The 24,741-nt window shown below is 44.9% G+C and overlaps 2 long non-coding RNA genes across 3 annotated transcripts in view; both read left to right on the top strand.

Annotated features, from left to right (window-relative positions):
* LOC125960771 (uncharacterized) overlaps positions 1-24,741 on the top strand; it is an 81,309-nt gene that overhangs the window by 46,865 nt on the left and 9,703 nt on the right. The window lies entirely within an intron of this gene.
* On the top strand, positions 1,944-7,187 carry LOC125960775 (uncharacterized). The gene is made up of 2 exons (XR_007470787.1): positions 1,944-3,746; positions 3,782-7,187. It is a non-coding gene; the product is annotated as an uncharacterized LOC125960775 (long non-coding RNA).

Raw genomic sequence — 24,741 nt, forward strand, 5'->3', positions numbered from 1 at the left:
GTGGAGGGGTGAAGTTGTGGGGAGGGGTTGTCCCAAGAAGAGAGACTAGCATTCTAGGAGGCTCATGTCAAGGGAGAGAAGGTTTTAGGGAACTGAAAAGAAGTCATTTTCAGTAGATCAGAGAAGAGAAGAAGAATGGAGAAAGATTATCATCCTCCTCCTCCTCCTCATAGTTAATACTTTAGATATATAAATTGGGTACCATTATTATCCCCATTTTGCAGATGTGGAAACCGAGGCACTGAGAGGTTACAGTAGTTTTCCCAGGGTCACCCAGCCAGTATGTAGCAGAACCAAACACAACCCAGGATCTGTGCACTTAACTGGCAAAATATTGCCTGCCATCCTACCTTTGAGATAGTCTCCAAACTTCCTCCCAGCAATGATTTGGGGACCCAAGGAGAAAAAAGTAGATTGAGGCAGTGATTTTATATTTAGTAGGAAGTCTGAGTGGAAATCTTAACCAAAGAAAGCCTGCTCTCCTCTGTCTGCTCCCCTCTGTAAATCAGATTACGGTAGGGAATTCCCTGGCAGTCCTGTGTTTAGGACTCCACGCTTTCACTGCCAAGGGTGTGGGTTCCATCCTTCACTGGGAACTAAGATCCCACAAGCCTCGCAGCCAAAAAAAAAAAAAACAAAAACCAAAAACCAACACAGATTAAGGTAAAGACAATGCTCTCCTGAGGGGAATTTTCATTTAAATGGAGGAGGGACCAAAAAGTTTTGAACACCCTAACAAGTAGGGTGGATAGAGGGAGACGATTTGGGGTGGAGGCCCAGCTCCCCAGGGGCTCAAGCAGGTAGTACATAAGGGACTACCTAGTCATATAATCGGAAGCATCTTTTTGGCCTAGAAGAGTTGCTATGAATCACTAAACTCTTAATTTTCTAGTAGGGAATGACTTAGGCTCTTAAAAGTTACACATTAGAAGTTTTTTCCCTCACTCCAGTTACTAATGACATAAGTGAAAATTACTCAGGGTGACTCAAGGAGTAGGCTTATTCAGAGGTAGCTGAGTTTTGTTTAATTCCGTGACTGATCTAGAACGTACAACAGCTTCATATCCCTTAAGGTGGAAACCAAAAACAGTTTAATGCCATAAACTTTGTGAGCAAAGACTTCAAAGTGGTGAAGTATGTGAACAGTACACCCAAGCTTGGAGCATGGTGATACGACTTCTCAAGGCCAGACAATCTCTTGTGGACAATTACCCACTAGTTCGATTAAACCTTGAGCCTATAAGAAATCTAGCATTTGTTCCTGACTAATTTTTCCTAGAATAAAACCATTTCAGTATGAAATTTACTGTATATCACCTTTCCTGTATAAAATGCTCACTTCTCCTGTTTCATCCCAGTTGCTTCATTCCTTCTCAAGAGAGTAGACAAGGATAGGTGATATTTTAGCTGCTGAGACTGGCTTGAGTCAAAATACCCATCTCCAAGACCTCCTGTGGTGAAAACGTTGAGGACTGAGCACTATTTTCCATGTTTATTTCCCAAACTGGGAAAGTTGATGGTTTGCATGTGTATAATAGGTTGGATTAGAAAAGGAGCTTTGGAGAAGCTTATGGCCCGTGATGGGGCACAGTTACTTGGTTTAGTTAGCCGCCTGAGTAGGGAGGATGTGTGTGTTTCATATCCTTGTTTATACCAGTACCTAGGGAACTCAAAGTCACGTGGAAATAGGATATGGTTTATCAGTTAGTCCTTTCTACTCAAACCATTCCCCACCCCTCATCAAAAAATGAACAATAGTTTTATTGGCCCTTTCCCTACTACTTAAAATTCCTTCTGCCACTTGGCCAGATCTGATTTTGCTGTTTATCTCAGGTACATGGATAGAGAGCTTGGTTAAGAAATTCTGCTTCACAGGGAGATCAGCTCAGTGCTTTGTGACCCCCTAGAGGGGTGGGATAGGGAGGGTGGGAGGCAGACGTAAGAGGGAGGAGATATGGGGATATATGTATATGTATAGCTGAGTCACTTTGTTATAAAGCAGAAACTAACACACCATTGTAAAGCAATTATACTCCAAGAAAGATGTTTAAAAAAAAAAAAAAGAGTTCGCCTGCCAATGCAGGAGACATGGGTTTGGTCCCTGGTCCAGGAGGATCCCACGTGCTGTGGAGCAACTAAGCCCGTGCACCACAACTACTGAGCCTGCACTCTAGAGCCTGCGAGCCGCAACTACTGAAGCCCGCGCGCTGAGAGCCCGTGCTCCGCAACAAGAGAAGCCACCACAATGAGAAGCCCATGCACCACAACGAAGAGTAGCCCCCGCTCGCCGCAACTAGGGAAAGCCCGCGTGTGGCAATGAAGACCCAACACAGCCCAAAAAAAAAAAAAAAAAAAAAAGATGGCTCAACAGCTCAATCACAGAAAGGGTAGGGCATCAGATGTGAGGGAACCAGGGAAAACATCCCTCCCTCATCCTGCCTCCTCCTCCCACAGTCCTTCTCTCTGGCTAACTCTCTACAAGGATGCTTTCTTCTCTCTCCCTGCAGATAGGGGTTGTCCCCAACAGGGTGGTGCCGCAGCCTCACATTTCCCATCTTCTATCTCTCTCATTCTCTGTCTTCTTGACTGGCTTAGCCTCCTACCTGGCCATCAAATGTTGGAGTTCCTCGAGGCTCTATCCTAGGTCCTCTTACTTCCTCCCTCAGAGATCCTCACAGTTTTAATCACCATCTCTACTTAGAGGGTTCCCATATTTATTCTCCAACACAGACCTTTCTCCACGCTCTAGGCCTATGTAGCCAATTGCCTACCTGGTGTCTACTCTTGGGTATCTCAAAGGCATCTGAAATTTTCCCCTTCTTTCCTGGTAACAAAATCCCCATGTTGTTGGAGGCAACGTACCTGGCTGAAAAGATCACATTTTCCCCCTTCCCTTTGCAGTCACGGGTGGACAACAAGATGTATGCAGAAGTAATTAAGTTGAGCTTCTAGGGGAAGTCCTTTATAAAAGGCTGACTCAGCTGGAAGTTTTGCCATTTTTGCCCTTATGCCTTCCTCCTCCTTCTGCCTGGAATGTGGATGTGATAGCTAGTGCTCGAGCAGTCATCTTGAGAGTATGAGGAGAACTTGAAGATGGAAATGAGCACTAAAAATGGCAGCGAGGGCTTCCCTGGTGGTGCAGTGGTTGAGAGTCCGCCTGCCGATGCAGGGGACACGGGTTTGTGCCCTGGTCCGGGAAGATCCCATATGCCGCAGAGCGGCTGGGCCCGTGAGCCATGGCCGCTGAGCCTGCACGTCCGGAGCCTGTGCTCCATAACGGGAGAGGCCACAACAGTGAGAGGCCCGCGTAACGCAAAAAAAAAAAAAAAAAAAAAAAGGCAGAGAAAATGGTAGAAGGAGCTTGGGATAAAGATGCTTACTTTCTATCTACAGACAACTTTTAGGTGAGAAATGGTAAATGTCTATCTTATTGAAGCCACTCCTATTACAGGTCTCTATAACTAGAACAAAACACAATTCCTAACACATAATGGTCTCTTCCTACACCTCTATCCTCATCTGGCATCAGACAGCACTCCATCCTTCTCCCTCTTCTCAAGTCATGCCGTCCTCTCTGCCTATACTCACCATGCTCTCTCCTGCCACTTAGTCTTCTCACGTGCCATTCCCAATGCCTAGATCCCAGCTCAGTCATCACTTCCTCTGAGAAGCCAGCCATGGCCAACTTCACCCATCACAGGTCTCAGAGTACCACCAGGCTCTTCTATGTAGTAACTGTCCCCTTTGTAATTTCACAATCTAGTGGGAGGGACTAGTCTAGTCCCTCCCACTAGACTATAACCTCCATGGAGGCAGGACTGTGTCCTTTCCTGTTATTACCATTGTATCGTTTATACCCAAGCCTAGTTTTGTAATAAGTACTCACCTCCAAAAAAAGAAAATAAGTGCAACAGAAAGGAGTTACTCAGGTCTCTCTGGTCCATATTTTTAAAATCCTAGGGAAGAATTCAGCTGGTTTAGTTAAGGCCAAATTTCCACCTCAGGCCAAGAGCCAGGTCTGTAAGAATATGGCAGCCCTCATTCAAATCACATGTTTGGTTTAGGAAAAGAAACAATTCCAAAAGAGGGGAAAGGGGATAGGTACATGTAACAATAAATGTCCACCCCTTTAAGGCCATCTTCCGTGCTTATTGCAACCTGCTTTTACCTGGAGGGGAAGGTGGAGGAAGGAGGGTTCACAATATAATTTGGCTCAGGTCTTGCATGACCTGGGAGGGGACCTGGTCCCCAAACTATTGTGTATAATAAGGGGGCCACTTTGGTACATTCCCTCAGGGTCTATTCCCATTGTAGTCCATAGGTCATGAGAATAAGAGTGAAAATTCTTGTTTTATCCAATTTTATGTCTTCCATTCAATTCAACAACGCTTGAAATATAAGCTCTTCACGAGTCAAATTCCTTCCCCTCTGGCCCCTGCTGCCCTCTCTGACTTCCTCCTATTTCTCAATGTCTGAGCTCAGCCCTGCCTCGGGGACTTTGCACTGCTGTTTGCTCTGCCCTCAACTCTCTGTCCCTAGATCTTGGTGAGGCTGGCTCCTGGGGAGGCCAAGCCAACAGGGCTGCTGTGCCTACTTCTGCAGTTCATACGATGCACAAAGGTGGTGGACTAAGGGCTGAAACTCAGTCCCAGTGCTGCCCACCAAGCTGTGTGCTCTGAGGAAGAGGAGCGTTTTTCTTCACCAAAGAGCATCGTGTAGCAAATCAAGGGTCCTTGGGGCTGCATCTGGCCAGACAGGAGATCTTTGTCTCATGTGTACACAAGCCATGTAAGCCTAGTGGTAGCCCATGGCTAGAGGGCCTTCTCATCAGAGCTGGACAGTTTTTTCCTCTACTGGATGAGGATGACCCTGGGGCTAAATTGACACTGAAGCTGAAAACCTTGCGACTGACGGAAGGTGGAGAGAGCGCTGTGGGGCGATCCTGAAAGGAAGTTCTGCCTCTGCCCCGTGTCGGTGCTCTTGGTTTAGACTCTTCGTCACATCCTCTACTTCATTGTCCCACAAGTGTATTCTGAGCTCCCATCATGTGCTGGGGGAGGGATCAATGGTGACCAGGCTCTGCCTTTTGGGAATTTAATCTAGACGGGGAAAGATACAAATCAAATAATCACACCAACAACATTTAACATTAAACTGTGATGAGCCCAGCAAGGAGACGTGGGTGGGGCCTTGAGAGCTCATGGTAGGAGGAGCTAAGTGGAGGCTGGAGTGTTGGGAAGGTTTCCTGGAGGAAGTGACTTAAGCTGAAAATGGAAGGATGGATGGGTAGGAGGAGACTGTGCAGAAAAATGATGGGACTTGATATGGAAGGTAGCCTGATCTAGAGAAGAATAGAACCATGAGCCCAGCTCGGAGAGCAGGTCACTCTAGTGCCCGAAGGTGTTTCAGACAATGCTTTTGGCTTTTAAGAATATGCCGTTATTCATCACTGAGGTTACATTTACAAATCATTCTGGTGAGTCATCTTTCAGGGACTGCCAAGAGCATGACTCAGGGGTGTGCTGGAGCAGACTCCTTTCCACTGGCCAGAGCTGATCGTACACATCTCTTCCCGACTCCACACTCAGTGGCGTAGCTTTGGTAGCCTGAAATTGGTCATGGTGGGAGTATTTACACCAGAGGAATTGGTGAACAAGTCAGGGCTTTTTTTCCCTGCAGAGCCGATGTTAAACAGTTACTACTATGCCGCTGAGCATGAACCACTTCTCACAGCCCTGGAGAGGTTGCTCAATTTCACAGAGAGCATAAGTTTTCTTGAAAAGGTAGAATTTATGACAAAGTGACATGGTGGCCTTTGGATTCTGCCTGAGATACCTGGGAAAAGATACTGCCGACATACCAGAGGTATGAGGTGGAGTGTGGTTTCTGCCACTCATGAGTGTTTCCTGGCAATTGACTTCCAAGAAGCAGAACCTCATAAATGCTGTAACTTGAGGGTGATAGAGGTAGTAGGACTGGGCCAGTCAGCATGCTTGCCGACTCCCTCCATGGTCAGAGACTTTTACCAGGTCCAGGGGCCAAATAGTAAGAGCACCCAAGACTGCAGCCCTCCCCTCTGGGGACTAGCAGTTGGTTCACAGCGTAGGTCAGATACAAATTATGTGTGTAATTCGATCCCCTGCTGTCTTTTACCGTAGGGGTTTAGGGAGGGCTTGATTCAGATGAAAGTTTCCTGAGAGCATGGACTGACTTAGCCTCACGTTCCGCACAGCATCCAACCCAGCGCCTGGCACACAGCAATCTCTCCCTAGATGCTGGCTTTCATATCAGTGCACCCCATGAAAGAGAACCCAGAAAGTTTACACAGCTAGATGGCCTGTTTACCCCAGGCCTTTGTTTGTCCTTATGCCAGCCTTTCTGGCAACTTCCCTTTATCTTGCTAAACTCAGCTTGGGGGAACTTGAGACACCGTCCCTGGTCCCCGAGACTGGGGTGGGGCTGCTGCCTGCACTGTGCAGCGTATCCCCAGTTCCTGTCCTCCCAGGTCGTTCTGCCCACCTCATCTGCTGTGCGTGTCTACATCTCATCCATCCTTCCAGCCCTGGCCCCTCAGTATTTGGAACAAAATAGGTGCCCAGTAAATATTTGATGTGTGAATGAGGAGCTGAAGCTAGTGCAAACAACTTACATTTCAGGAAAGCCACACTTAAGAAGCTCCTTCTGCATGCCAAGCATATGACTGGTAGCAGACTATGCCTCCCCCAAATATGCCACTCTGGTATAAAAATGATTCTGAACTGCCAGCAATTGAGAAGAAGCAGATGTAAGAAAAGCTCTCTGTCCTCTCCCCATTTGCCTAAAAGCAGGACAGAAGTTTATAAAGGTGTCCCTTTCCCCTCTCTACCAGAAAGGACAGAAGTTCATCACTGGAAATACCTCTAGACCCTTATCAGCTCAGAGGTGGCACCGGAGGAATCTATATAACAAACTTTACTAACAAGACTTTGTCTTTCATTCGTTCCCCCATGTATTTGTCTTCCCACAACTTGCTGCCCTAGAAATTCAAAGTCCTTTTCCTTTTCTTATCACTTCTCAAAGTGTGTTGTTCTTTTGTTAAGATGCCACCTAGCCCGAGTTGTAACCACCCCTCTGAGTTACACATCACTGGGTACTCCCATAGGTATGTGCAATGCACATGTTAATAAACTTCTGTTTGTTTCTCTCTTGTTAATGTGTCTTTTGTCAGTCTAACTTACAGGGCCCAGGTACAGAACCTAACAGGGTAGAGGGAAAAAAACTTTTTTCCTTCCCTACATATGGTAAAATGTCCTTATATTCTTTCTCTCTTTTAATCCTTACAACAACCCCATGAAGTAAATTCTGTTATTCCCATTTTAGAGAGAAGGAACTGAAGATCAGAGCTGTTAAGGAACCCAAAGTCACACAGCTCAACGGGAGGAGCTAGTACTCAGGTCCAGATAAGATTCTCTGCCTCCCACACACAGTGTTCTAGGGTGGGATGCAACCAGAGTACTCAAGTGCAGCAATTCAAAACTGTTTAGTCTAAAGGGTCCCTTTCTCTGCCTTTTTTCCTTGCTTCCAACATCATAGCGTTCATTCCTAGGGGGCAGTTTGCCTTCACATTGATTCAGTTTAAGCTTATAGGACATAGGGGTCTATTTTTGTTGCATTTCTCACAGCTTTTCAGGGAACATTTTGCTACATTTGTTCCATTCACTCCAAGTTCTTCAGGTTTATGGAATGGGAACATGTACCAAGATGCCACTGAAGCCAGTAAATACCTTCTGCTAAAACTCTTGACCTGGGCACTTCCCTGGCGGTCCAGGGGTTAAGACACTGCCCTTCCAATGCAGGGGGCACTGGTTTGATCCCTGGTCGGGGAACTAAGATCCCACATGCCTTGGTGCTGTTGACCAGTGTGTCTTAGAGGGTAATGCCAGGACAACCTTCATCAGAATAACCGGGGGCGTTGGATAAGGGTCAGTTTCTCAGCCCTGCCCCATAGAGTAGGTCTCTGAATGGGACCCTGAAATCTGCATCTTAACCAGGCACCTCTGGCTGATTTGTTTTTTAGGCGCTTTCAAGGACCTGTTTAAAATTTTAAGGTGTAATTTATAGAGATAAGTGCACAAATCTTAAGTGTATAGCCAGACTTTTTATTTTTATATAAGTACACACATTTTAACCTGAGTACACCTATGTAACAATCAGTCAGATCAAGATAGAGGAGGAAATTTCCCTCTAAGTTGTCCCAGAGGTAACTATCAATACTATTCCGAATATCACCATGGACTAATTTTGCCTGTTCTTGAACTTCATAGATATGGAATCATACCATATATGCTCTTTCGTGTCTGTTTTCTTTCAGTTACATTGTTTTTGCTATTTATCCATGTTGTTATGTGTAGCAGTCGTTTGTTCCTTTTTGTTGCTGGTAATATTCCATTGTATGAATATATCCTACTTTGTCTATTCTCTTATTGGAGGTCACTTAGGTTGTTTCCAGTTTTGGGCTGTTACAATTAAAGCTGCTATGAACATTTTTGTACTGGTCTTCTGGTGGACACAGTCATTCATTTCTCTTGGGTAATTACCTACGAGTGAAATTACTTCAGGCTTAAGGTTTGACTGGAGAGGTAGATGGGAGTTTATTTACAACCAGGAGCAAGAAATGCAGCACTGGGGCAGGATGTCAGCCATCACCACTGAAAGGAAGAAAGTGCCAGGCTGGAAACTCCGTTGCTGATTCCAGCTCATATATTCTTAGCAGGCGATATTGACCCCAAGGAGTTTCTTAGGTGAAGTGGGGCGGGGGGAGAGGGCAGAGGTATGTGAAAAAAATCTTAGATATTACAATGGTTCGTGGCCCTGAGATATGCTGGTAGACAGTAATGTCATGGGAAGAAGGGCGATTAGGAAAAGCATACCTGACAAGGCTCTTTAGGGGGTAATAATGAAAACAGCTTGGGAAACACTGGTCTAGCTAAACCTAGACATTCTTAAAATCTGGAACCTAAGGGGATCATCACTCTTTTTGGTCCAGGAGGGTAACTTGGGAATAAACAACACTACCCAGAGACGCCCAAGGAAAAACGCAGCCAAGTTCTTGTGTGTGTGTGTTGGGAGGGGCTGGGGCTTATAGGTACAAGGAAAATAATACTCGGAAAGGATGAGTAAAGAACCAGAGTCCATAAAGATCTTGCTGTAATCAACACAGCGGCCAAGTGGCCAGTGAGAGGAGAAGTTTATTTTATTAGCACCTTTTGTTGAGGGAGGAAGTGATGAATGTCTGCATCAGCCCTGCTGTGTGTCTTGTCAGATCAGATCTTGCCTGGAGGAAGTTCTGGAACCGCAGTACAGCCACCACACTCGAGGCTTCCTCGGCCGCCAGCACCCATTGTTCTCCTTTCACTCAAGCATGATGTTTCCGCCCCAGCAGGCCTTCCCTTGTGAGCAAACGGAAAGAAAGTAAAAAAATCTGGAAAGAATGAATGCATCAAAGAGAAAGCAGGCGCCGTGAATCTAGGCATGGGGAGATGTTCACAGCCCATACCCTAGGCAGGAAGAAGGGGCGCTTGGAGGGAAGCCCCTGCACTTCTCCTTAACCCATGTTTTCTTTAACCCAGGGGGCCGCTCACCCCTACTTGCCCCTGAGGGGTGTGCGGTTAGCTGTGAGAAGGGCCTCCAGGGCAGTGTACCCCACCAAACCCAAGCACTGCCTTCGGCCCTGAATTATACACACCGGTAGTGTGGTAGGTCCAGTGGCCAAACTCTCTTGTAACCTGTGTGGCCTTAGTAAGTTTCCTACCCTTTCTTAAGCTTTCTGTGCCTTAGTCTCACGTGCAAAATGAGGGTGATAAGATTGGCACCTACCTGAAAGCGTTGTTAAGAGGGTGAAACTAGTTGAATACATGTCAAGTGCCCAGAACAGAGCTTGGCCCAGTCTCTATATGAGAAGCGGCCTTAGGATGACTCATGGTCTTATGAATGGCTGTACTATTACTTATGATAACTGATGCCTGCCCTCAAGCTGCTCCCACACTAGAGAGGAGACCACCTTCTAATTTCTTATTCAACTGAAAGGCTGACAGGCAAGTATGATTTTAATAATTTTGCCTGTTCCTCTCTAGACTTCAGGCAGGGATACTGCTGCCCCCTTGGGGTTGTCATTTCTTGATGACTCCTTTTCCCCTCCCCTCTTCTCTCCCACTCAGCAGCCAGGCTCCAGAAGGGGGAGGTGAAGATAACCACTGTCCTTTGGGGCAGGGTACGTAGCTAATAGGAAATTATGATCGAGCCCGATGACTCATGAGTTGCTGCAGATTTGGCTCAGCAGGGTGAGGTCATGGCACAGACAGGGACCCAAGCTGAGGTCTGCTTGGCTAAGAAATGAAGTTGCTTTCACGTGAGGCATACTCCCGAGCTGTGGCAGTGGTCGTGGGCCACGCACGCCACATTCTCTTCCTTTCCATGTTATTCTGTTAAAAGGGATGTGATGAGCCTGGCTCATCTGGTTGTTGGCATAGCTTTCAGAGGCCCAGCTTATTTGTTCTGTGTCCAGTTTCCCAAAGATCTTTTGACCTTTCTGGAAAGTCATTGGAGGATTTATTCTGAGCATCACAGGTTGAGCTCCCCAGAAAGTAGGCTCTGCAACAGAGATTTGCCTGCACAAAGTTTATTGGGGAGTGAACTCAAGATCAATGCCTGTGGGAGGAGGAAAGGCAGCAGGATTGTTGGAGGGAAAAGTTGAACTTTGATGCTGTCCCAACAAAGTCTTCACCAAATGTCACAAGGAGCTCCGGAGCTAGGATGGCCCTTTACAGTTGGAGCTCGGGGCAGGCTTTATACCCCACATTGACCATTGGATACAGGCTGCTTTGGAAAGGGGCAGAGTGGCCTTGAGGGAGGCGGCTCTCTTTAGGCCAGGGCCAGCCCTGAGGATGCAGCTGTGAGCTGCTGGCTGCCAACGCTCCCCGCAGCTGGGGTAAAGAACACCCCATCCTGAGGGGAGACCTGGGCAACGTACCTCAGCATCCACCACCCTGAGCATGGGCGTTAGACCTTCCTACCTCTTGCCACTGTCCAAATCCTTCCCATTTTCTAAGATCTGCAGAGTACAGTGACTGAAGCTATAGGTTTTGGAGTCCAGTAGACTGATGTTCAAGTCCTGTTTCTGCTGTTCATTTGGCGATATTTATAGAGTATATTTCAGGTGCTGTTCAAGGCACTAAGGGTACAAAAGTGGTAACCCCTTCCCTCTGAAGCTTATATTCCATGGGTGGCAGGGAGACACAGGCAATTAAAAAAGGAAAAAAAAATTCATGCTTGATATCATACATAATTTTATATATATATTGTATAAATTACATATATTATATATCATGATTAGTGACGCAGAGAAAGTAAGTAAGGTGCGGGGTAAGCGAATGATGGGAGTGCTGTTTTGTATGGCGGTCAGGGAAGGCTTCCTTCCCTGAGAAGGTGGCATTTGAGTGGAGACATGAGGTGTGGCCGTGATCTGGGGACCATGGGGTTCAGGTGGAGAGAACCGAAGTGCAAAGGCCCTGAGAAGGGAGTGTTCAGGGAGAATCAGGAGGCCAAGGTGTTGGGTGGGGTAGGAGAGGAGGAGGGAGAAGGTGGGCAGAAGGGGCTTTCAGGAGGCAGAGAGAAACTCAGAGAGATTTCAAGGCAATATCCACAAATGGGAAATCTGTGGAGACAGAAAGCCGGGTGCCTGGGACTGGGAGAGAAGGGAAGATGGGGGAGTGATGGCTAGGGGATTCAGTTTCTTTTTGAAATGATGAAAGCGTTGTAACGTTCATTGAGATGGTGGCTGCACAGCTCTGGGAATGTGCTAAAAGCCACACCGTTGTGCACTGTAAGTAGGCAAGCTGTATGTCATGTGAATTATATCTGGAAAAGCTATTTTAAAAAATCAGAGCAGTGATTGACAGGAGACCGGATCAGGCAGGGCCTGGTAGGCCATCTGAGGATCTGAGATGGGGCGCTAGCGGAAGGTTTTAAACGGGAGAGCGGAAAGATGGGGTTTACATTTGAAAAGAACCTCTCTGCTGCTGTGCCAAGAATTGGCTGAAGGTGGCAGGCGGGAAGCCGGCAGGTGGTAAGGAGTGGCTTGCAATAATCCAGGTGGCAGGTGCTGGAAGCAGGGGAGTGGGTGGTTGAATGTAGACACCCGCGGGTGGTGGAGCTGACAGGAAGTGCCAGTCGGACCACTGACGGAGGTTGTGTGAAAGAGAGGAGTCGATATTTTTTAGACCTACCTTGTAGAGCGGAGTCACCGTTTACTAGGATGAAGACAGCTGTGGGAGCAATACATTTTGCGGCGGAATCAGGAGTCTGTGACCATGTGCGTTTGAGAGGCCTGTTAGAGATGTGGCAGAGGCAGTGGGAGTTGTGTCTAGAGTCCATCCCGGGAACACTCTGGGCTGGAGAGGAATTCTGGGAGTTATCAGCATATTGATGGATTTTAGTCTGGAGACTGGATGAGACCCTAGGGAGGAGTAAAGAGACAAGTGATGGCCAAGTCTGAACCTTTGAGCCTTAGTCTTCCAAACTTGGAAGAGCTCCCTGGCACAGCTGTCGTGAGATGCACAGTGAACGGAAGCGCTCTCTCCCGCTGCCCTTACTGTACTTACTGTATGCTCAGTGCCTTCAGCCTTACTATTTTACTACTTTATGCAGTTCAGTACTGAGCACTGATTGCAAATCAGACACTCTTCTGGGAACACCAGCTACCTAAAGGTCCTGGCTCGCACTGTCTACCCGCCAAGGATGTACCTTCCGATGGAGAAAACAGAAAACCCCATCAACCTAATGATAATGTATGGCAAACTCAAGGCTGTAATAGGTGCAAAACTGGGCTGGGGGTGGGGAGGCATTAATTCAGATAGTAGACATTTGTGAGGAGCTCACTTAGGATGCAGAACATGAGCTGGAGCTTGAGGGTTGAAAAGGAATCTGTTGGGGAAAGACGGGGTTGGAAGGGAGGGCAACCCAGGCCGACATGAGAACAGAACCACAGGAGTCCTTTGTGGCTGAAGCATGGCGTTCATGGTGATGGGATGAAGGGAGCTCAGGTTGGCTTGAATCAGACTGGAGGAGTTGGCAGAAGGCACTTGTTTAAGAAACCTGCACCCGTGGGCACAGCCTGAGTCATCTGGTCACCCAGAACTGCTCCTCTCTGAGCACAGGCCTAGGGCCTTTTGATTCCTCTCACTCTTAAGCCCATTAAGCAGCTCCCAAGCTTCACTGAGGCTACCTACCATTTTCTGTCCATCCAGTTGTGACGTTCTCACCACCTCTTGTTCCTCTCCTGTGGTTCCATCACTGTAGCCCGTCTCTTGCTAGCATCTCCAACTGATTTGCTTCTTTGGCTTTCTACTTCATCATCTTATAAACTCCCAATCCGGGTCATTTCAACAACCTCTTTCTCTTCTATTGCAGGGTGTCAAGGTAGCTGGACAACAAGTCCTTAACTGCTTATTGCAGTAGCTTCAACTTTTTTTTAAATCACCCATCTCAGCTGGGCTCTTACGAGTACTGGCCCATTCTTTCATGCACCCTTAGCCAGCTGAATTTCTCATCTTCCTATGTAGCCATGCCAAACCTTTGTTCTCTTTTTCAACTTGCTCTCAGCACAGAAAGTGGAAGGCTTTCAGGCACATGCTCCCTCAAATGTTTGCCTTCCCTGCATGCAAACATATCTACTTCTTCATAGTTATCTATCGCTGCATTCAAAACTTAGTGGCTGAAAAGAACGAACATTTATTATCTTATAGTTTGTGGATTCTGGCTGTGCTTTAGTTGGGTGCCTCTCCTTCAAGGTCTCTCATAGAGTGCAATCAAGCTATTGGCTGGTGCTGAAGGATCCTCTTCTAGGGTCACTGATATGGGCCTGTACATAGGGCTGCCTTACACATGGCAGCTGATTTCCCCTCAGGGGGGAGTGACTCAAGGGAGAGCAAGACAAGAGTGCCCAAGAGGGAAGGCATAGTCTTTTTATAATGTAATATCAGAAGTGGCTTAGGACTTCCCTGGTGGCACAGTGGTTAAGACTGCGCTCCCAATGCAGGGGGCCCAGGTTTGATCCCTGGTCAAGGAACTAGATCCCACATGCATGCTGCAACTAAGAGTTCGCATGCTGCAACTAAGGAACCCTCAAGCCACAAATAAGGAGACAGCGAGGCGCAACTAAGGAGCCCACCTGCCACAACTAAGACCCAGTGCAACCTAAATAAATAAATTTTTTTTTTAAAAAAAAGTGGCAGCTTACCATCACTTCTACCTTCTGCCTTCCTTTCCATATTCCTATTCCCTGCTTGGGCTCGTTCCTCAACATGTGCAAATGTTCCTCTCCTCTGGATCCAGTGCTATGAAGTATCCGCAATTGTTCCATTGGCTTCTTCTCCTCAAACTTAAGGCACCTTCAGAAATCTCTTAAGTCCAAAATAAACCTTCCCTCCGCTTCGATCTATGACCCCTGATTCTCCCTTCTTCCCCTGCTGCTCTTCTTGAGAATGTGACCTTTATTCCTTGCATTCGAGTCCACCTCCACAGCACTGCTCTGCTAAGGTCATCCTAAGGTCAGCCAGATCACATGGCTACACTTCAATCCTAGTCTTAGTGGACTCATGCAGTATTTAATGCTATTAACTCTTCTCTTTAGCATCTCTTGCCTTGCTGATTTTGCTTTTTCAGCCCCTTATTTCTTCACTTACCCCTAAATCTGAGATTGTCCAGGCTTTTGCCCACACTCCCTGGCTTCACTCTCTCTGAGCCCCGCATTCAGTACTCCCAGCACCCCTGTGTTCTGATAACTACGGTCAGAGCTGTGAATCCTAGTCTTCCAACTCTGAAGTGAAGGAAATACACTTCTTGACTTTGTTTAAATCAACTTCAGTCTGGCAATGAGCCCCGATTCTACTGTGCTGGCAGGAAATTAATCTCGGTAAACGTCCCCCCCTTCCACCCAGGGGTGTGCCAAGTCGGCTCCTCCTGGGAGGCCCCTCCAGGCAAAGCCATTGGTCTTTGGTCTGGCTGATAATTGCTGAGATGTTCCCTGGTCTGGGCCCATGGTTCCTCAGGGCCAGTGGCCTTACTGCTTGGAGCAAAGGAATCCTTGGTAAAGTGAGAGCTCCTGGGCCTGGGGTCCAGCCTTCCCAACTGCACTGCTCAGCTGCCCTCATTGAGGACTTGTCACCTCCCTGGCGAGTTGACACAGAGCAGCATCCAGACCCCAGTCCTCCTCGGGGACCTGCTGGTATTTTCCCTCTTCCCAGTTCAGGGTCGAATCTCTTCTGTCTCCTCTTGCAGCCCTCAAAGCCCTGGCCCCAGGAACACCATGCACAGGCTACCAGTGATTGCTTTCTCACCCTGCAAAAACATCTTAGGAAAGATATTTCCACTAACAGGCCTGACCACCTGCTTGGAATGCAGAGGAGAGAAAAGTACAGCAAACAAAACGTACACTAGTAGTGTTGGGAGTTTGGCAGTGGTTTCAATAAACAACACCTTCTCCCTCATGAGTTTGTAGAAGACAGATGGCGATCAAAACGTTCGCTTTATTACTGAAAATGCTGATTGGAGACCATAGCTTTGGGTCTGCTTCAAGTGGCTCACTCTCTACAGACCACCCACTGCAGTCCCAGGGAACCACTCAGCACACAGCAGGATAGATCCAGAGTGGGTAAGCCCCCAGGGCCTGGCTGCACTTGCTTAGTTCCTTCCCCAAGATGACCAATCAGATAAGCTGTCCCCTCTGTTTCTCCAGTAGGAGAACCCCTCTCATAAGGCTAGTTCCCCACTAACAAGTATCTGTAAAGCCAACCCTGCCAAACTGTGAAACCTGAACCTCCAGCCAAGACCTCTCTCCTGGACTCCAGACCAGTACAGGCACACCTCGGAGGTATTGCGGGTTCAGTTCCAGACCACTGCAATAAAGTGAGTCACACAAATTTTTTTTGGTTTCCCAGTGCATATAAAAGGTATGTTTATACTCTAGTTTGTTAAGTGTACAATAGTATTATGTCTAGAAAGCACATACCTTAATTTTTAAAACACTTTTTGCTAAAACACGCTAACCATCATCTGAGCCTTCAGCGAGTTGTAATCTTTTTGCTGGTGGAGGGTTTGAAATATTGTGAGAATTACTAAAATGTGAGACAGAGACAGGAAGTGAGAAAATGTTGGAGAAATGGTGCTGATAGACTTGCTCAATGCAGGGTTGCCACAAACCTTCAATTTGTAAAAATTACAGTATCTGCAAAGTGCAATAAAATGAGGTATGTCTGTGTTTCCCACTCTCTACTGCACATCTTCATAAGGGTGAGCTTGAGGCAGCTCAAATTTGACGCTAACAAATCTGAATTCATGACCCTCTTACCCCAACACTGCCCCTGTATTCTCGGAATTAACGACAGAAAAGTATCTTCCAACCCAAGGACGTGGGAACTACCCTCTACTCTTTCCCTAATCCAGTTTGTCCGCGGATCCCATCCATTCTACCCCCAGAAACCTCTTGAAATATGTCCCCTCTCTGCTGCTGTGGTTTCTGCTCTCCCCATTTCTTAGCTAGACCATAGCAGGAAACTCACCGTCTCCCTGCCTCTTTCTCTCCCTCTCCCATGCACAGGTATTGGGACTCTGCCGACATTTCTAGCCTCTTCTTACACCTTCTCCCTAAATGCATCCAGTACTCCTTTCACACAGCCCTACTACACCATCTAATTTCCAGACCCTCCATCCTTTGCACATGTGGTTTCCTCTGCATTGCTTTTCACCCTCCCACCTCCCCCAACTGTTTGTCTGCCTGGAAATCTCCTAATTGTTCTACAACTTTCAACCCTAAGGTCGTTCTTCCCTAGCACCATCCCTGACCAAAGCAGAAGTAAGGGGTCCCTCTGCTGTGCTCCCATGGTGTGGCAGAACCAAGATGTCAGTCAGCTTCCTACCAGTCTTAGGGGGTCCTTCAGAGCAGGGACAAGTTTCATTCTTGTCTGTGTCCTGGGTGGCTAAGTCAATGCCTGGTGAATGTTGGGGGCTCCATAAACATTTGTGGAATGAATGGCTTCATGGCTCTTGTCTCCCACTGACCCCATCAACTTAGCCTGTCAAACTGATCTCATCCTTTCTTCCCTCCTTCCCCAACCCCTTCACCTGGTGACCTTGGTGCAGTTAGTGGGCCCCGAGCTCACAGGGAATTTAATGGTGCTTTCCCTCTGGTGTGCTCAGCTTGGGGCAGGAAAAGCAGGTGTCTCTGCAGACGGTGAGTGGGCTTTGCTAGAGGAGTGGCTGCTTTGTACACCCTCAGGGCCTCCTGCAAATCAGGCTCAATTGCCTTCACTTCCTGTGCTCAGGGAGATTAGATACTGCCTAATCAACGCCGATTTGTTTTTCTTTTCTTAATATTTGAAACTACCAAGGACCAGTTGCCATCCTAGTGGGTGGCTTTCAGAAATCCCCTCTTTTCTGATGTTTGACTTCTTGTGAGTTTCAAGAAACCAATCTATTTGGAAAGAACCTGCACTTAGATGTTCTTTGAATTGCCCTGAAGCCCTGGCAGGAAGTGACTTGGAGCTGGGTTAGTCTTGTCTCCCAGGAGAGGCGGGAGTCAAGAGGTATAGGTACGTCTGGGGACAGGTGTGGCTTTGGATCATTCCTGTGGCCATCTCTCCATGCGTGGGCAGGTTTCACAGGTGTAGGCTCACCTGAAATCAGAGGATGCTTGTTTAAGCCAGAGAGCGTCTACTGCACGTTGGTGATGCAGCTGCCCCGCTAGGCGCTCCGTGAGTCCTGGCTGGCACAAACGGCCTTGATAGCCACTCTCATCTCAGCCTAACCCGTTGTAACATTTAAGCAGACCAAAGAACAAGCCAGTGAAACTCTGTAAGAATTAAATGAGTCTTACATACTTTCTCCAAATAAAACAACTCTTCCAGGAAGTACATGTAGGGAGGGGCTTGGTGGCCCGGCAGGGACCACTTATCTTCACATCATTGCATGGAAGGTAGAGATCTAGTACTTCAGTCTGGTTGGGGAGACCAGCGCCGGCTTCTTCCCTGATTCTTTGGGTGTGTGTTTAGAAGTGGATGCCCGTTCAGGGTCAAGCACCATGCCTAGTGCACGATGCACTGTTTCGTGTAACCCTCTAATGCCTCAGTTATTCATTGAACTTCACTATGTGCCAGGAGCTTCTGGATCTCTCTTTCAATCCATTTAGCAACTCTGGGGTAGGTTCTGTGATCGTAACCACCATTTTCAGAAGAGAAAACCAAGGCACAGAGAAATTAAGGAATTTTCACAACTTCTGTCAGTCAGTCGGAGCTGGAGTCTGAGCCTAGGCAGTCTGGCTGCAGAGCTTCTAAACCACTTCTCGATGCTTCACTGGCCAAACAGGTATTGATAGTCTCACTTTTCAGATTAGGAACCTGGAACCCAAGGTCTCACAAGCAGTACGGGTTGGAGCCAAGATCTATCTGTTCCAAAGTCTACAACATTCTCTGACTGCATACTGGTTAGAGATAGTGGATATACTAGTTTAAAAGGCAAAAAGTTCTACAACTCTTCTTAAAAAACAACAAAAAGTTGTCTTCTCCCTTCCTCTTCCTCAGTCCTGATTTCTGCTCCCTAGAGCCATTTATTTTCAAGTCTTTAAGACTTTTCTCCTATTATTTATTCCTAGTTACTATTTATTTTTCTATTATTTCTAAATAACATGCTTACACTATTCTACACTTTTTGGTTTTAGATATTTTCTACTTACTACCACTGAAGGTGAGGATTTCACTCTCTTACACCCTATTCTCCCCCCGACCCTCTGCCACCCCTTCTCAGTATAGGTATAATTTGGGGCTAGTTCAATATTCTCTACTTATATTATTATGACTATATGAATGTTTATAGCTGAGCCATGTGATATACTGTGGATTTATTTCCTCTTTATATAGCTTTATATATAAAAAATATATATAATATAAAGCATATATTTCCTTTTATATAGTTTCACTGAAACTAAGATGTGTCATTTAAAAAATTATTTGGTTGTTCTCAAACTCTGACAGAAGTGTTAATATCCTCTCACTATGATCAAGCATATCAAGTAAAACTTCATTTTTACTTTTCTTTTCTTGGCGATATTCCTCCTGGATCCCTTTTCTTCCTGCTCTTAGACTGATGGCTAAGGAATGCTACACAGCTGTTATTCTGGGAGAGTAACAGTCTGTTTGTCCATCCTGTTTGTAGAACCTGCCAATCTTTTGGAATATTTTCATGTCACAGCTTTCCCATGAGGTTTGAAGGGCAAGTGTTTCAGGTGGGAGAAAGCAAAGCACAGGAGGGTTGAGTGTCTGTTGAAGGTACACAGATGTAAGTGGCAGAGCCTGGGCAGAACTGGGCTTTCCTGAGTCTTAGCCCTGGGCTCCCTGCAGGAGGCCACAGTGCCCCCTGCAGCCTGGCACAAATGACTGTTGCTGCTGCTGGTCAGCCTTCCCTCAAAAGTTCCAGACTCCACAGAAGAATGCAAGGTGGCAGGAATCTGATCCACACCTCCATGTAAGTTCTTTCATAAATGGGAGATATGATTGAGCGCTATACTTTGAATCATAATACTTCCCGAGTCTGCCAGTTAATATTTAGAAGTTTGGAGCTGGTCACATAAACTCTTTGTCTCAATTTCCTCATTTGTAAAATAAGGACAACAGTGCTACCTTATTAGGATCATTGTAAAGATTAAGTGCTATAATGTTTAAAAAGGCACATGCTAACTGCTTAGGAAATGTTAAACATTTATAATTATGGTCTAGAATTCCACAGGAGATAGTAATAATTTTACTATTGGACCCCAATTCTCTGGTACCCTTGAGTTCCTCGACCATGTTGGGATATTATATGAGAGCTGTGTGTGTACAATAGAATTTTCTAAATGAGAAATTTATACATTTCACTCTAGTGACTTTGGTTAATAAGTTAAGCCTGTCATTCTTCAGTCCATCCCCAGTGCACCCTCCAGGGATTGATGACACCCCTTGGTCAGCTGAGGTCAACTAACCAATACTAAAATAAATACCATCCAAACGTCCCAATTCTTGCCGTTTGCTGATTTTTTGGCTTTCATGATTTTTTTTTCTTTATTGTCAGTTGATGCAAAGATGTTAAGTCTTTTGGGTAACATTTTTCCTTGGGAGAAAGGAGTAGCTAGCCTCATCTACTTCTCCACCATGCTTCACCCTACTAGCCTTTCAGTACTATTTGCTGTAACAGTTTGCATTCTAAAACAGGCTGAATAAAGAAAGATGATCCAAGTTTGAGATGAACTTTTGGGAAGAGAACTTCTAGTGTATTTCAAATTGTAGGTGACAACTCAGGAGAGGCTGTGAAATCACCTTAGTGAGATCACAGCTGGCTCTTAAAATATCAACCTGCATCTCGCATAGTAGGAGAGCATTTTGTGAAACTTGTTTTAATTACCTATGTGTGTATATACATATATAAATTATATATACACACACATATTCATGTATGTGCTGGCTTGCAATATAAAATGTTTTTTTTTTAATTTATTTTATTTTTGGCTGTGTTGGGTCTTCGTTGCTGCGAGCAGGCTTTCTCTAGTTGCGGTGAGCGGGGGCTACTCTTCGTTGCGGTGCGCGGGCTTCTCATTGCACTGGCTTCTCGTGTTGCGGAGCACGGGCTCTAGGTGCATGTGCTTCAGTAGCTGAGGTGCATGGGCTCAGTAGTTGTGGCTCACAGGTTTTAGAGTGCAGGCTCAGTAGTTGTGGCGCACCGGCTCAGTTGCTCTGCAGCATGTGGGATCTTCCCAGACCAGGGCTCGAACCCATGTCCCCTGCATTGGCAGGCGGATTCTTAACCACTGCACCACCAGGGAAGCCCTAAAATGTTTTTAACTAAGTGTTACAGTTGAAAAAGTTTGAAAAATGCATCTTAATGATCTTCACAGTGAAAAAGAAACGTGCCTTAATGATTTTCACTAAGTTTTGTTTGCTTCTGTTAGTTCCTTCATCAGGTCTCTCTTCTAGATAACCCTCTTCAGACTAAAAAGAAAAAAATCAAAACCAACCAACGAAACAGAACTCATGCATTTAAAAAAATTTATTTTTGGCCACACTGCACAGCATGTGGGATCTTAGTTCCCTGATCAGGGATGGAACCCATGCCCCCTGCAGTGGAAGCGCAGAGTCTTAACCATTGGACTGCCAGGGAAGTCCCTCACACATTTTCTTCTTCAGGATTTTCTGGGTACCCACTACATATTCTTGGATATAGCTTCCTACTCTCAACTTACAACCTCTCAGGGGAAAGCAAGTATGTAAACGGAACATTATGCAAGTTAGAGTAACTAAAACGTTGAAAAGTCACAAGTAACGTGTTGGGAAGGTAGGATGATTGATTCTGACCAGATTATCATGGAAGGCTTTATGTGGCCATTAGGCTCAAAATGTCAGTAATCAGAGGTTGGCAAGGAAGGGTTTAGAAGTGTGTGTTTTTAAGGACTAGTAATAGTTTGGCTGGATATGGTGTGAAAGATAGTTTTTGGAACATGCGCTTTAAAAGCATCAAATTCTATCTTGCCCTTAATAGCTTAATGCATTCAGAGCCACAAAGAACCTGTTATGATGTTAATTTAACACATTCAGCATAGTGTGATAATTGTGTTAAAGTTACATCCTAGGAGCAGTGAGTTGCCCTAATCAGAAATTCACACTCCAGGGATGGTCAGCTGGCACTCCAATCAGTGTACTTCACAAGTGACTATTAGAAGCCCTTCTGTTATCCACAGCTCACTCAATACAGGAGGCTTTGCTAATTAGCTTAATAAATGTCAAGTGTGTTTCCACTGGTGCCATGAGTGGCTTGCTAATAATCTTGATGTAGACAGCAGGTTCTTATTTGTGAATTCAGTACCTGATTTAAGATAGGTGGATAGGCTAAAAACAAGTCATTAACAAGAATGTAACAAGCTCTGTAGCTTGTACTTCTGTGGACAGTACCCAAGATCTGATTGCTAAATGCACCTCTGTCCAGCCATTAGGAGAGTATTCTGGTTGCCTGATGTTGACCACAGGGTGATAGAATTTTGCCCTCAACACTTGAGGCAGATGCTACTGCTTGCTAAGGTTTAATCAGATATTCCGTGTAAGGCAAACAGTATGAACTTTGCTTTTATGTTAAGCAGGTTGTGGATACCACTACCTGCCAAAGACTCTGAGTGGTGAAGGACCGAATTGGCTGTCAGTTTGATAAATAAGTTAAAGACGTCTGGTACTGTTAAGTTACTCCCGAATAATATCAGTCAATCATCAACACCTATTTATCAAAGCAAGTTTATTTGATTACTTATTCCAGACAGATAATGAGGCTCGTGTGTACAACTAAGAAATTAAGACAATCCAGGTAAAAGGCAGGAAAAATTAATATGAACTACACAAACAGCTAGCTAAAAAGGAACAGGAGCTGCATTCATCTTACATAATACTGTGACGTGATGTAGCACCATTGACCTCAAAGATATCCTAAGCACTTTTTAAGGTAATTACGTGGGTCCTTGCTAAAAATGTAGCAATACATTAAAAATTATAGCAAGCCTGATGATAATCTTATGTTCAACTACTTCAAATATAAAATTATTCCAGAAAAAATGGGAAATTTGGGAAGAGTCTGACCTTGTACAATTCTTTTAAAAAATCCTAAGGAAATAGTCACCATTATTGAGACCAGTTTTCTTCCACCACTTGCACTATATTCATCACTATTATCATGACCTAAATTCTAAGCTTTGGAATTTTTAATAGTTATTTATTTAAATACACACACAATTTTATTTATTAGAAAAAATTTTTTTACACTAAAGTTCTGTTTATTGGTCTGTTCAGTCTGTTCTGATCTGAACCACAAACATGGAGAAATAAGAAACTTAAGCCTACCAAAATCAAAGGATTAGGATCTTTAATGATAAATCCTATTTTTTTACCATTTCTAATCATTATTCTAAGCTATTCTACTCTGATCATTCTTAGGCTGAACTTTGTTGAACTTAAGTTTGACCCTGTTAATGAATCTAAGTTAAGTGAAGACACAAACCTAATCATACACCTTTTTCTAAATACTGATGAAGTTTCATCTGAGATATATAAAGAAACTTGGAGAGAAATTCAGTGTTCCAGAGTCCTTCATTAGCCCACTTTACTAGTTAAGAGCCACAGTACATTTTCAGAAATACACCACAGAAAAATCTTAAGAAGAAAACTGCAAAGAGTTTGGGATTATTCAATCCTGAAAAGCTGTGGTTCCTAACTTTTTTTTAAGGGTCGTGACCACTTTGAGAAGCTGATGAAATTATGAACTTTCCCTCAGAAAAATGTATATGAACAAAAACTTCTTATATACATTTGCAAGGGATTCCCTACAGTCCATGATCCGCAGGTTAGGAATTTCTATTTCAAAGCTGTGGGACACAGTGGAAAATAAGTTCAGCCCATTTCGACGTTGCCCATCTTCACTTCACTTCACTTCACTTCACTGCAACTATATAGGACAGTAAGCATTTTAATGATGTTACTAAATTGCTGCCTTAAGACAAAAACTCTTATTGTAAGCATAGTCTTATAAGATCCTCTTGCCCCAATTTTACAAGGCTTTAAGCCATTTATCCTGTCTCTCAAATTAGTTAAGTCCCTAAGGTTTAAACTAGCAGATAATTGTTTCATTGATATATTATTCTTTAGAGCCAGTCACTGAAAAATGAGATTAAAGTACCCTTGTGAAAATGAACATGTGTCTACATACTGAAGAACAGGTTATTTGACTTTGTAAAATATATTTCTAGTTATATTTCTAGGTATAGTCTCTACACTTGAAATCAAATGCATCTACCTAGTGCCTGTGAACACAGCACATAACTGCAGACCATTCCCTCTTACTTACTTGGAACCCTTACAATGGAGGTCTCCTACCATGGTAACAAAATGTACAGTTGACCCTTGAACAATGCAGGAGTTAGGGGCACCAACCCACTCACCCCAGTTGAAAACACCTGTACTGCTATCTCTGCTTCAAAAACAAAGGAATTGATACATGACTCACCCAAGGGCAGGAAGCTGAAACAGTCTGGATCGAATCAGGACTCAAACCCTAGTTCTTTCGATTCCACATATTGTGATCTCAATCAAACCTTCCCCTATAATTAATTAATTAGTTTAAAGTTCTGTGAAATGAAAATACAAGTACTATATTTATTGAAAAAAATCCACATATAACTGGACCCATGTAGTTCAAATCTGTGTTGTTCAAGGGTCAACTGTACTCAATGTTCTACCTACTGTTCAGGATAGAAAACACTTCATTTCTGACCAAACCCGCTATCTCAAAAGCACCTCATCAACTCCCCAGTTACCAAACAGGTTGAAGAATGCTATCTTTGAGAAGTCTAACATTAAACTCTTGGCTATGTCTTAACCCCATGTCAAATGGACCATTAAAACAAGAGGAATGACTATACTACAGTACAAAGGTTAGGCCTGTTGCTTTCTTATTAAAGATGAACTCTGCTAGTTACTCCAAGGAATCGGTTTATATAATAGGGTAAACATGGATGTACGTATGGGGAATTCTTAAAGCCCTTATTAAAGAAGTTTTCAATCAATCAATGTTTTAAGTCAGGTGACAGTTATTCAGTCCTTGCATAATCATTCTCTTTTGCTCAAATAGAGTATTTATAGAACAAAT

Source organism: Orcinus orca, chromosome 13 (assembly GCF_937001465.1).
Source record: "Orcinus orca chromosome 13, mOrcOrc1.1, whole genome shotgun sequence".
NCBI lineage: Eukaryota > Metazoa > Chordata > Mammalia > Artiodactyla > Delphinidae > Orcinus > Orcinus orca.